Below are 12,693 nucleotides of genomic sequence, written 5' to 3'. Positions count from 1 at the left end.
AGAGAGAGAGAGATTGATTTTAAGAAATTGGCTCACACAATAATGGAAGCTGGCAAGTTCAAAATCTATAGGATAGGTTGGCAAGTTAGCAATCCAGGGAAGAGTTACACTTCAAATTTGAAGGTCTCCTGGCTGAATCCTTTCTTCCTCTGGGTAGGTCAGTCTTCTTTTCTTTAAGGCTTCCAACTGATTGGGTGATTTACTCAAAACTCCTAATTTAAATGTTAACCTCATCTAAAAAGTACTTTCATGACACATCTAGAATAATTTTTGGCCAAATATCTGGGGACTGTAGCCAAGCCAAGTTGACACAGGAAATCAACCTTCACACCACTGGTGTAGAATGCTATTCAGTTTTTCCATGAACTATTTCAGGCCTAGAGGAACGTATATATGACAGCTAGTCTTCAAAGATGACCATTCAATGAACCATGCCTCCCATGGGTATCCTATTTGCATGATGTGGTTTGGTCCTGTAACTTGATTTGACCAACAGAATGCAATTGTGGTGACACTCTGTCTTCTAAGGCTTGTTTTTAAGTCTCACAGTAGCCAATTGCCATGTAAAAAAGTTTGGCTGTCCTGAGACCATCATGTTGTGGGGAAATCCAAGCTAAGTAAGTAATGAAGCAAAAGATAGAGGAAGAGAGGGATCCAGTCAGCCCTCCAACTGCTTTAGGTATCCTGGACGTTGTGTCAGTGATGTGAAGCCATAAGTTATCTTCGTAGCCAGCTCAGTCAAACCTTTAGATATCCAGGGCCCCAGTTACCATCTAACTGCAGCCTCAGTTACTACAACAAGGTGAGGTACTTCCAGAGGTGCCAGATGTTCTGGGAGAACTGCCAGATGAGCCTGGTCATACCATGAACACTGAGAGATAGTCATAAATTTCTTGTTTCAAATCACCGAGTTTTGTAATGGTTTTTTATATAGCAATAGATGGTCGAAACAATACCTAAAAGTAATATTATGGAGGCTCAGGTCTTTACCACTGAATTTGTCAATATGTAACACTTTGCCATATGTGCTTCATTAGATAAATAAGAGAAGTAGCCAATGTTCTATTCTGTTCCTCTCTTCTCCACAGACAGCCATTGTCTCTAATTTGGTATTTATTTTGTCATGAAAGTTTATCACTACATGCATACTCATAAACAGCATACAACATATTCTTGGCATATATCTAAATTGATATATATATATGCATGTGATTTTCTTAATTTTAATTTCTTTATAGTGCTTTATTTATACCACAATATAATGTATCCATTTCCCTGTTAAAGAACATTTAATTAGTTGGTATTTCATGGCTCAGATAGTAAAGAATCTGCCTTCAGTACAGATCTGGGTTCCATCCCTGGGTCAGGAAGATCCCCTGGAGAAGGGAATGACTACCTACCTAAGTACTCTTTCTTAAAGAATTCCATGGACAGAGAAGCCTGGCGGGATATATAGTCCATGAGGTTGCAGAAATCAGATACAACTAAACAACTAACATTTAACAGTCTTCATTGTTACAAATAATACACTGTTTTATAGGTCTCGTTTGAGAGCTTCAGTTCAATTCAGTCGCTCAGTTGTGTCCGACTCTTTGCAGTTCTATGAACTGCAGCATGCCAGGCTTCTCTGTCCATCACCAACTCCCAGAGCCTGCTCAAACTCATGTCCATTGAGTCAGTGATGCCATCCAACCAACTCATCCTCTGTCGTTCCCTTCTCCTGCCTTCATTCTTTCCCAGCATCAGGGTCTCTTCCAGTGAGTCAGTTCTTCATGTCAGGTGGCCAAATTATTGTAGCTTCATCTTCAGCATCAGTCCTTCCAATGAATATTTAGGACTGATTTTTTTTAGGATTGACTGGCTTGATCTCCCTGCAATCCAAGGGACTCTCAAGAGTCTTCTCCAACACCACAGTTCAAAAGCATCAATTCTTCGGCACTCAGCTTTTTTTATAGTTCAACTCTCAATACATGACTACTGGAAAAACCATAGTTTTGACTAGACGGACTTTGTCAGCAAAATAATGTCTCTGCTTTTTAATATGCTGTCTAGTTTGTCATAGCAAGCATTTTTAAATTTTATGGCTGCAGTCATCATCTGCAGTGATTTTTGAGCCCCCCAAAATAAAGTCTTTCACTGTTTCCATTGTTTCCCCATCTATTTACCATGAAGTGATGGGACTGTCTGCCATGATATTAGTTTTTTGAATGTTAAGTTTTAAGCCAACTTTTTTACTCTTCTCTTTCATTTCATCAAGAGGCGCTTCAGTTCCTCTTTGTTTTCTGCCATAAGGGTGGTGTCACCTGCATATCTGAAGTTATTGATATTTCTCCCAGCAATCTTGATTCCAGCTTGTGCTTCATCCAGCCCGGCATTTCACATGATATACTCTGCGTGTAAATTAAGTAAGCAAGGTGACAATATACAGCCTTGATGTACTCTTTTCCCAATTTGGAACCAGTCCGTCGTTCCATGTGCTTCTTGACCTGCATACATATTTCTCAGGAAGCAAGTAAGTGTTAGTCACTTAGTCCTGTCTGACTCTTTGCAGCCCCACGGACTATAGCCCTCCAGGTTCCTCTGTCCATGGAATTCTCTAGGCAAGAATACTACAGTGGGTTGCCATTCTCTTGTCCAGGGGATCTTCCTGACCCAAGGATTGAACCTGCATCTCCTGCATTGGTGGGCAGATTCTTTACCATCTGAGCTACCAGGGAAGCCCATCTCTTTAAGAATTTTCCAGTTTGTTGTGATACACACAGCTTCAGTGGGCTATAAAATAGGCATGGCATGGCCTGATCATACGTTATGATCATGTTCAATGTGTGTATATGGATCACTAAGTGACTTCCCAAATTTGTTGCATTAATCTTGTGTTACTCTTGAAACAAGATAATTCAGACAGAGAAAGACAAATACTGTATAATCTCACTTATATGTAAAATTTAAAAATTGAACTCATAGGAGCAAAGTGGATTAGTAACTGTCTGGGGCTGGGGGTGAGGGAAATGGGAAGGCACTGATCAAAGGGATTTCAAGCTTTCAATTAAAAATATAAGGTTTAAGGATCTAAAGTATAGTGTGATACCTATAATTAATAATGCTGCATTGTATAAATGAAATATGCTGAGAGTAGATCTTATCACACACACACACACAAAAGGTAACTATGTGAGGTGATGGATGTGTTAACTAACATCATTGTGGTAATCATTTTACAATATACACATATATCAAATAAAACTACAAAAGTAAATTTTATTAAGTAGTTCCACAGACCTTCCCTGGTGGCTCAGAGGTTAAAGCCTCTGCCTGCAATGCGGGAGACCTGGGTTCGACCCCTGGGTCAGGAAGATCCCCTGGAGAAGGAAATGGCAACCCACTCCAGTATTCTTGCCTGGAGAATCCCATGGATGGAGGAGCCTGGAGGGCTACAGTCCACAGCGTCGCAAAGAGTCGGACACGACTGAGCGACTTCACTTCACAAGGAAATAGAATAAAATCTTGACCTTTCCATTTTCTGGTCATGTAACTACAAGCAAAATTTTTTAGCATTTTTAAGCTTTGGTTTCCTTATCTATAAGATGTGGGAAGCAATACCTAACCATAAAAATTTTTTTGAAGATTCAAATGAGGTTAGCTATTAATAACTAATTGATACTATCATGGGCTTCCCAGGTGGCCCCAGTGATAAAGAACTCACCTGACAATGCAAGAGATATAAGAAACAAAAAAACTTAGGTTTGATCTCCCTGGGTTGGGAAGATCCCCTGGAGGAGGGCACCTCAACCCACTCCAGTATTCTTGCCAGGAGAATCCCATGGACAGAGAAGCCTGGCCAGCTATAGTCCATAGGGTTGCAAAGAGTCGGACAGGTTTGAAGCAATTAGCATGCAAGCATGCATGCATACTTTCTTCAGTGTCTAACTTCATCATGGACAATCACAAAAATATTTAATCAATAATTTTATAATTTTAATATAATAGCTAACTTTCCAAATTTCACGTATAGAAATTATTCAGATAAGATACACATACTGCAAGTAATCACATTGAAACAACTAAATCTGCATTAACTATATGGCAAAGAAAAATAAATATTTTGGGAGAAATAATAAATTAATTTTATGATGTATTTGTTCAAATAGATTCCGTTAAGATGCCCCAGATTATGCCATTTTAAAAGTAATAACCATTAAAACAATAGACACAGTTTTGAGATGCCTCAAGAGCAGAGATACAAATCTACAACTAGACAATAACAATAGGCCAGGATGCTGGTCAATTTTTGTAAAATCATTGTTTTAATACAAATAAGGAAAGACATGACCAGAGAGCATCAAACAATTCCTCTCGCCTATCCTAAATATTTAGTGCAGGGAAATGCATTAATGTAAAAATAGTCAATAGCTTTTATGTTCTCAGAACTGAAATGTTTCAGCTAGGTGGATATCCATTCTTTCAGAATTTACAGTAATTCACACCATTACCCTCTTCAAATAGTTTAAACTGGTTCAATATTTTACCAGAAATAATTAACAGAAAGAAAGAGAAACAGATTGAAACTTTTCAAATCATTCATTTTATTATTGCTCAAAATTCTGCGTGCCAATTAAGACCATTGAATCAATTGACAAAGATTGGGCCAAGCACTTTCAGTGTAGACTCAAAGTCCACATAACAGTCTATAGAAACTGGTTGTTGTTTATCAAATGAGGTAGAGATGTTTGCCACACATTACTTACAAATGGATATTCATTTCTTTGGTTGATTTTTCTACCATATATGTCATCTCTTATGTGAAAATATCAGTCCATACTCTAGTTGTTTACAGGCTTTCAGAATCTAATAAAAGTTATGAAGAGCACACAGAAAAAGGCACATATTTACATGAATACAAAATTTTGTATTAATTTTTTGGACATTTTTTAGGCATCATAGACATAGGGTCCATCCTAAGACTTTAACAATAAGGTGATACGCATTGTTTGCATCCCTCCATACCAAATGTAAACCTTTATGACACATGTATAATATGTTGCTGGCTTAATGTCATGATGTTTGGGAGGTAGTGCATTTGAATATAGCAATCAGAGACAGGTTAACTTTAAAGAAGGAAATTATGGATATAATTTTAATTTCGTCATATTTCTACACAGCTATTTATAGGAAAAATTTGTTTAAAGCCTGGATCTTAATGGCTAGGAACATTATATCATGTTCATAATATAGCACATAATATCATGTGCTGTGATGTTTTTAGTTCCTCAGTCATGTCTGACTGAGCATGGACTATACCCCTCCAGGCTCCTCTGTCCGTGGGGATTCTCCAGGCAACAATACTGGAGTGGGTTGCCATGCCCTCCTCCAGTGGATCTTCTCAACTCAGGAATCAAACCCAGGTCTCCTACATTGCAGGCAGATTCTTTACTGTTTGAGCCACCAGGAAAGCCCAAGAATACTGAAGTGGGTAGCGTATCCTTTCTCCAGGTAAACTTCCTGACCCAGGAATCAAACCAGGATCTCCTTCATTGCAAGAGGTTTCTTTACCAGCTGAGCTAACAGTTCAGTTCAGTCGCTAAGTTGTGTCCGACTGTTTGCGACCCCATGAATCGCAGCACGCCAGTCCTCCCTGTCCATCACCAACTCCCGGAATTCACTCAGACTCACGTCCATCGAGTCCGTGCTACCTTCCAGCCATCTCATCCTTTGTCGTCCCCTTCTCCTCCTGCACCCAATCCCTCCCAGCATCAGAGTCTTTTCCAATGAGTCAACTCTTTACATGAGGTGGCCAAAGTACTGGAGTTTCAGCTTCAGCATCATTCCTTCCAAAGACATTCTAGGGCTGATCTAACAGGAAAGCCCCAAATAATGGCATATTGAGTGATATTTGCAGGAGTAAATTGTAATTTTTGAATACTGGATTTATTTTAAAGTTCATAGTAACAAGATATATATGGGGACCCAAGGACGAAAGAGCAGATAAAACCAAGGAGGGTCTTGGAATGCAGGAATGGAAAAAATAGACCCAATCATCCTTCCCTCCCCCATGTTGTCACTATTAACAGATTTCAGGTTCTCCTGAGCAGTATAACCTGTCTTCCCTCCTACCCCATAGGGAGAAGATATTTTCCTTACTCCTCACCAACCCTCAACACAGGATATGTGCCTCATCCAATCAACAAATGACTCACAAGACCCCTATCCCACTTCTTGTACCCTGGGCATAAAAGTGGATTAAGGACCCCTGTTCAACATTGGTTCTTCCCTTGAGCTGGCCTGCTGTTCTAATAGTGTCTCCCACTGTAATAAACTTTATTTCCCTCTCATCCTGTCTATTGTCTAGAAATTCTTTTCCAACTTGCCCCTGGACGACGACAATATATATATCTAATGCCAGGCTGGATGAAGCACAAGTTGGAATCAAGATTGCTGGGAGAAGTATCAATAACCTTAGATATCAAATGACACCACCCTTATGGCAGAAGGCAAAGAACTAAAGAGCCTCCTGATGAAAGTGAAATAGGAGAGTGAAAAAGTTGGCATAAAATTCAACATTCAGATAACTAAGATCACGGCATCTGCTCCCATCACTTCATGGGAAATAGATGGGGAAACAGTGGAAACAACGTCAGAGTTTATTTTGGGGGGCTCCAAAATCACTGCAGATGGTGACTGCAGCCATGAAATTAAAAGACACTTGCACCTTGGAAGAAAAGCTATGACCAACTTAGATAGCATATTAAAAAACAGAGACATTATCAACAAAACTCCATCTAGTCAAAGATATGGTTTTTCCAGTAGTCATGTATGGGTAGGATAGTTGGACTATAAAAAAAGCTGAGTGCCGAAGAATTGATGTTTTTGAGCTGTGGTGTTGGAGAAGACTCTTGAGAGTCCCTTGGACAGCAAGGAGATTCAACCAGTCCATCCTAAAGGAAATCAGTCCTGGGTATTCATTGGAAGGACTGATGCTGAAGCTGAAGTTTCAGTAATTTGGCCACCTGATGTGAAGAACTGACTCATTGGAAAAGACCCTGATGCTGCTAAAGATTGAAGGTGAGAGGAGAAGGGGATGACAGAGGATGAGATGGTTGGATCGCATCACCGACTCAATGGACATGAGTTTAAGCAGGCTCTGGGAGTTGGTGATGGACAGAGAAGCCTGGCATGTTGCAGTACATGGGGTCGCAGAGAGCCAGACCCAACTGAGAGACTGAATTGATGATACATGCAAGTGTATAGATAGATTATATATATTTTTAAACATTTAGACTGTAAATCCAACATGTAACTTCTTTAATAATATATGAAAAAGGTGAAATTGAAAGTTGCTTGGTTGTGTCTGACTCCTGAGACTCCATGGACTGTAGCCTGCCAGGCTATTCTGTCCATCGAATTCTCCAGGCAAGAATACTTCAGTGGCTAATCTTCCCCTTCTCCAGGGGATTTCCCCAAATTTGGGATCCAGCTGAGGTCTCCTGCACTGCAGACAGATTCTTCACCATCTAAGCCAACAGGAAAGCCCTTCAGTTCAGCGGATGTTGGCAATTTGATCTCTGGTTCCTCTGCCTTTTCTAAAACCAGCTTGAACATCTGGAAGTTCACGGTTCACATATTGCTGAAGCCTGGCTTGGAGAATTTTGAGCATCACTTGACTAGCGTGTGAGATGAGTGCAATCGTGCAGTAGTTTGAGCATTTTTTGGCATTGCCTTTCTTTGGGATTGGAATGAAAACTGACCTTTTCCAGTCCTGTGGCCACTGCTGAGTTTTCCAAATTTGTTGGCATATTGAATGCAGCACTTTCACAACGTCATCTTTCAGGATTTGAAATAGCTCAACTGAAATGCCATCACCTCCATTAGCTTTGTTCATAGTGATGCTTTCTAAGGCCCACTTGTGTTCACATTCCAGGATGTCTGGCTCTAGGTGAGTGATCACACCATAGTGATTATCTTGGTCGTGAAGATCTTTTTTGTACAGTTCTTCTGTGTATTCTTGCCATCTCTTTTTAATGTCTTCTGCTCCTGTGAGGTCCATACCATTTCTGTCTTTTATCGAGCCCATCTTTGCATAAAATGTTCCTTTGGTATGTCTAATTTTCTTTTTTTTTTTTTTTTTAGTTTCCTGAATGTTGAGTTTTATTTTTTTATTTATTTATTTTTTAATTTATTTATTTATTTTTTAAAAATTTTAAAATCTTAAATTCTTACATGCGTTCCCAAACATGAACCCCCCTCCCACCTCCCTCCCCACAACATCTCTCTGGGTCATCCCCATGCACCTGCCCCAAGCAAGCTGCACCCTACGTCAGACATGGACTGGCGATTCAATTCTTACATGACAGTATACATGTTAGAATTCCCATTCTCCCAAATCGTCCCACCCTCTCCCTCTCCCTCTGAGTCCAAAAGTCCGTTATACACATCTGTGTCTTTTTTCCTGTCTTGCATACAGGGTCGTCATTGCCATCTTCCTAAATTCCATATATATGTGTTAGTATACTGTATTGGTGTTTTTCTTTCTGGCTTACTTCACTCTGTATAATTGGCTCCAGTTTCATCCATCTCATCAGAACTGATTCAAATGAATTCTTTTTAACGGCTGAGTAATACTCCATTGTGTATATGTACCACAGCTTTCTTATCCATTCATCTGCTGATGGACATCTAGGTTGTTTCCATGTCCTGGCTATTATAAACAGTGCTGCGATGAACATTGGGGTACATGTGTCTCTTTCAATTCTGGTTTCCTCCGTGTGTATGCCCAGAAGTGGGATTGCTGGGTCATAAGGTAGTTCTATTTGCAATTTTTTAAGGACTCTCCACACTGTTCTCCATAGTGGCTGTACTAGTTTGCATTCCCACCAACAGTGTAGGAGGGTTCCCTTTTCTCCACACCCTCTCCAGCATTTATTGCTTGCAGATTTTTGGATCGCAGCCATTCTGACTGGTGTGAAGTGGTACCTCATTGTGGTTTTGATTTGCATTTCTCTAATAATGAGTGATGTTGAGCATCTTTTCATGTGTTTGTTAGCCATCCGTATGTCTTCTTTGGAGAAATGTCTATTTAGTTCTTTGGCCCATTTTTTGATTGGGTCGTTTATTTTTCTGGAATTGAGCTGCAGAAGTTGCTTGTATATTTTTGAGATTAGTTGTTTGTCAGTTGTTTCATTTGCTATTATTTTCTCCCATTCAGAAGGCTGTCTTTTCACCTTGCTTATATTTTCCTTTGTTGTACAGAAGCTTTTAATTTTAATTAGATCCCATTTGTTTATTTTTGCTTTTATTTCCAGAATTCTGGGAGGTGGATCATAGAGGATCCTGCTGTGATTTATGTCTGAGAGTGTTTTGCCTATGTTCTCCTCTAGGAGTTTTATAGTTTCTGATCTTACATTTAGATCTTTAATCCATTTTGAGTTTATTTTTGTGTACGGTGTTAGAAAGTGATCTAGTTTCATTCTTTTACAAGTGGTTGACCAGTTTTCCCAGCACCACTTGTTAAAGAGATTGTCTTTACTCCATTGTATATTCTTGCCTCCTTTGTCAAAGATAAGGTGTCCATATGTGTGTGGATTTATCTCTGGGCTTTCTATTTTGTTCCATTGATCTATATGTCTGTCTTTGTGCCAGTACCATACTGTCTTGATGACTGTGGCTTTGTAGTAGAGCCTGAAGTCAGGCAAGTTGAGAAGAGATCTCTAGTCTTTCCCATTCTGTTGTTTTCCTCTATTGTTTTGCACTGATGGCTGAGGAAGGCTTTCTTATCTCTTCCTGCTATTCTTTGGAACTCTGCATTCAGATGCTTATATCTTTCCTTTTCTCCTTTGCTTTTCACTTTTCTCCTTTTCACAGCTATTTATAAGGCCTCTCCAGACAGCCATTTTGCTTTCTTGCATTTCTTTTCCATGGGGATGGTCTTGATCCCTGTCTCCTGTACAATGTCACAAATCTTCGTCCACAGTTCATCAGGCACTCTGTCTGTCAGATCTAGTTCCTTAAATCTATTTCTCACTTCCACTGTATAATCATAAGGGATTTGATTTAGGTCATACCTGAATGGACTTTCTTCAATTTAAGTCTGAATTTGGCAATAAGAAGTTCATGATCTGAGCCACAATCAGCTCCTGGTCTTGTTTTTGCTGACTGTATAGAGCTTCTCCATCTTTGGCTGCAAAGAATATAATCAATCTGATTTCTGTATTGACCATCTGGTGATGTCCATGTGTAGAGTCTTCTCTTGTATTGTTGGAAGAGGGTGTTTTCTATGACCAGTGCATTCTCTCGGCAGATCTCTATTAGCCTTTGCTCTGCTTCATTGTGTTCTCCAAGGCCAAATTTACCTGTTACTCCAGGTGTTTCTTGACTTCCTGGTTTTGCATTCCACTCCCCAATAGTGAAAAGGACATCTTTTTGGAGTGTTAGTTCTAGAAGCTCTTGTAGGTCTTCATAGAACTGTTCAACTTCAGCTTCTTCACTGTTACTGGTTGGGGCATAGACTTGGATTACTGTGATACTGAATGGTTTGCCTTGGAAATGAACAGAGATCATTCTGTCGTTTTTGAGATTTCATCCAAGTACTGCATTTTGGATTCTTTTGTTGACCATGGTGGCTACTCCATTTCTTCTAAGGGATTCCTGCCTGCAGTAGTAGATATAATGGGCATCTGAGTTAAATTCACCCATTCCAGTCCATTTTAGTTTGCTGATTCCTAGAATGTCAACGTTCAGTCTTGCCATCTCCTGTTTGACCACTTCCAGTTTGCCTTGATTCATGGACCTGACATTCCAGGTTCCTATGCAATATTGCTCTTTACAGCATCACACCTTGCTTTTATCACCAGTCACATCAGGGCGGTGGCCAAGAGGAGCAACCCCAAGTCTAAGGAGTGGTGGCTGCATGAGCTTAGGAGGGATGAGAGGATCTACTCCACGTTCAAGGTCAGAAGGGGTGGCCATGAGGAGATACCTCTCATCCAAGGTAAGGAGCAGTGGCTGCACTCTGCTGGAGCAGACTTGAAGAGATAACCTACGTCCAAGGTAAGAGAAACCCAAGTAAGATGGTAGGTGTTGCCAGAGGGCATCAGAGGGCAGACACACTGAAACCATAATCACAGAAAACTAGCCAATCTGATCACACGGACCACAGGCTTGTTTAACTCAATGAAACTAAGCCATGCCCTGTGAGGCCACCCAGGACAGGTGGGTCATGGGGGAGAGGTCTGACAGAATGTGGTCCACTAGAGAAGGGAATGGCAAGCCACTTCAGTATTCTTGCCTTGAGAACCCCATGAACAGTATGAAAAGGCAAAATGTTAGGATACTGAAAGGGGAACTTCCCAGGTCGGTAGGTGTCCAATATGCTACTGGAGATCAGTGGAGAAATAACTCCAGAAAGAATGAAGAGATGAAGCCAAAACAAAAACAATACCCAGTTATGGGAAGCCCTTAGATAGCATAAATAAAAGTCTGTGATGTTAAAAAAAAAAAGAAATATAAATGTCTCTACTATTATTTTCAGTTGATTTTAAGTACTGGACGTCAGTTAGCAAAAATAAAATTGGAAATATCTATATGAAGGGAGAAATCTTCTTTTTATTCTTTGTGAGGTTTTAATTTTACATACTTAATATTTTAAAGATAATTTGTTTTAACAATATGGAACTTCTTTTCCCCAAGGTCATAGTTTTCTATTCTTTATTTTATATATAAGTAAGTAAGTGTTAGTCACTCAGTCATGCCCGACTCTTTGCGACCCCATGGACTGCAGCCCACTAGGCTCCTCTGTCCATGAGATTTTCCAGGCAAGGATACTGGAGTGGGTTGCCATTTCCTTCTCCAGGGGATCTTCCCAACCCAGGGATGGACCCTGGTCTCCTGCACTGCAGGCAGATTCTTTCCCAAGTGAGCTACATGGCAAGGCCTGTAGTTTTGCATATGCATGCATCTGCTGCTGCTGCTAAGTCGCTTCAGTCATGTCGGACTCTGTGCGACCCCATAGATGGCAGCCTGCTAGGCTCCTCTGTCCCTGGGATTCTCCGGGGAGAATCTGCATATTTAATGGCAATTGTAAAGAAAAATAGAGAATATTGAGTTAGATTTTAGAAAGTGTAAGAAAGCACTAAGATTGGAGAAATAATATAGTTTGATATAATAATACAGTTTGATATAATACTAATATAATGTATTAGCATCTTTTATGTAGATAATCTGAGGAGACAAATGTTTTCATGGCTTATTTGGGAAATATACTAGTATTTCCATGTTTTCCCCCCAAGAGCTTGTTTGAACTTGAATTTCATCCAAGTTAATTAAGATGGACTTGGAAACAAGCTATTCATTAATTTAATTGTTCATTCAATAAATATTTCTTGTCCTTGTATTAGGTGTCATGCACTGTAATAAAAAAAAAAGTAAACTCAGATAAGAAAAGAGATGTTGTGGGGAGGGAGGTGGGAGGGGGGTTCATGTTTGGGAACGCATGTAAGAATTAAAGATTTTAAAATTTTTAAAAAAAAAAAAAAAGGAAAAGTTAACCAGCTCAGGACCTCCAGGAGATTACAATCTTTAAGAGAAAGATAAAGACCGAATTAGAATAAGATATAATAAAAGCCAGTTAGGAAGTAGTACAGAATATAGTGAGAGTGCATACCTCTGGCTCTTAGGCATTTTTGGCAATCAGGAAAGTCTTCC

Source organism: Capra hircus, chromosome 6 (genome assembly GCF_001704415.2).
Source record: "Capra hircus breed San Clemente chromosome 6, ASM170441v1, whole genome shotgun sequence".
Taxonomy (NCBI): domain Eukaryota; kingdom Metazoa; phylum Chordata; class Mammalia; order Artiodactyla; family Bovidae; genus Capra; species Capra hircus.
The sequence above is the reverse complement of the archived record's forward strand: the minus strand, read 5'-3'. Positions refer to the sequence as shown.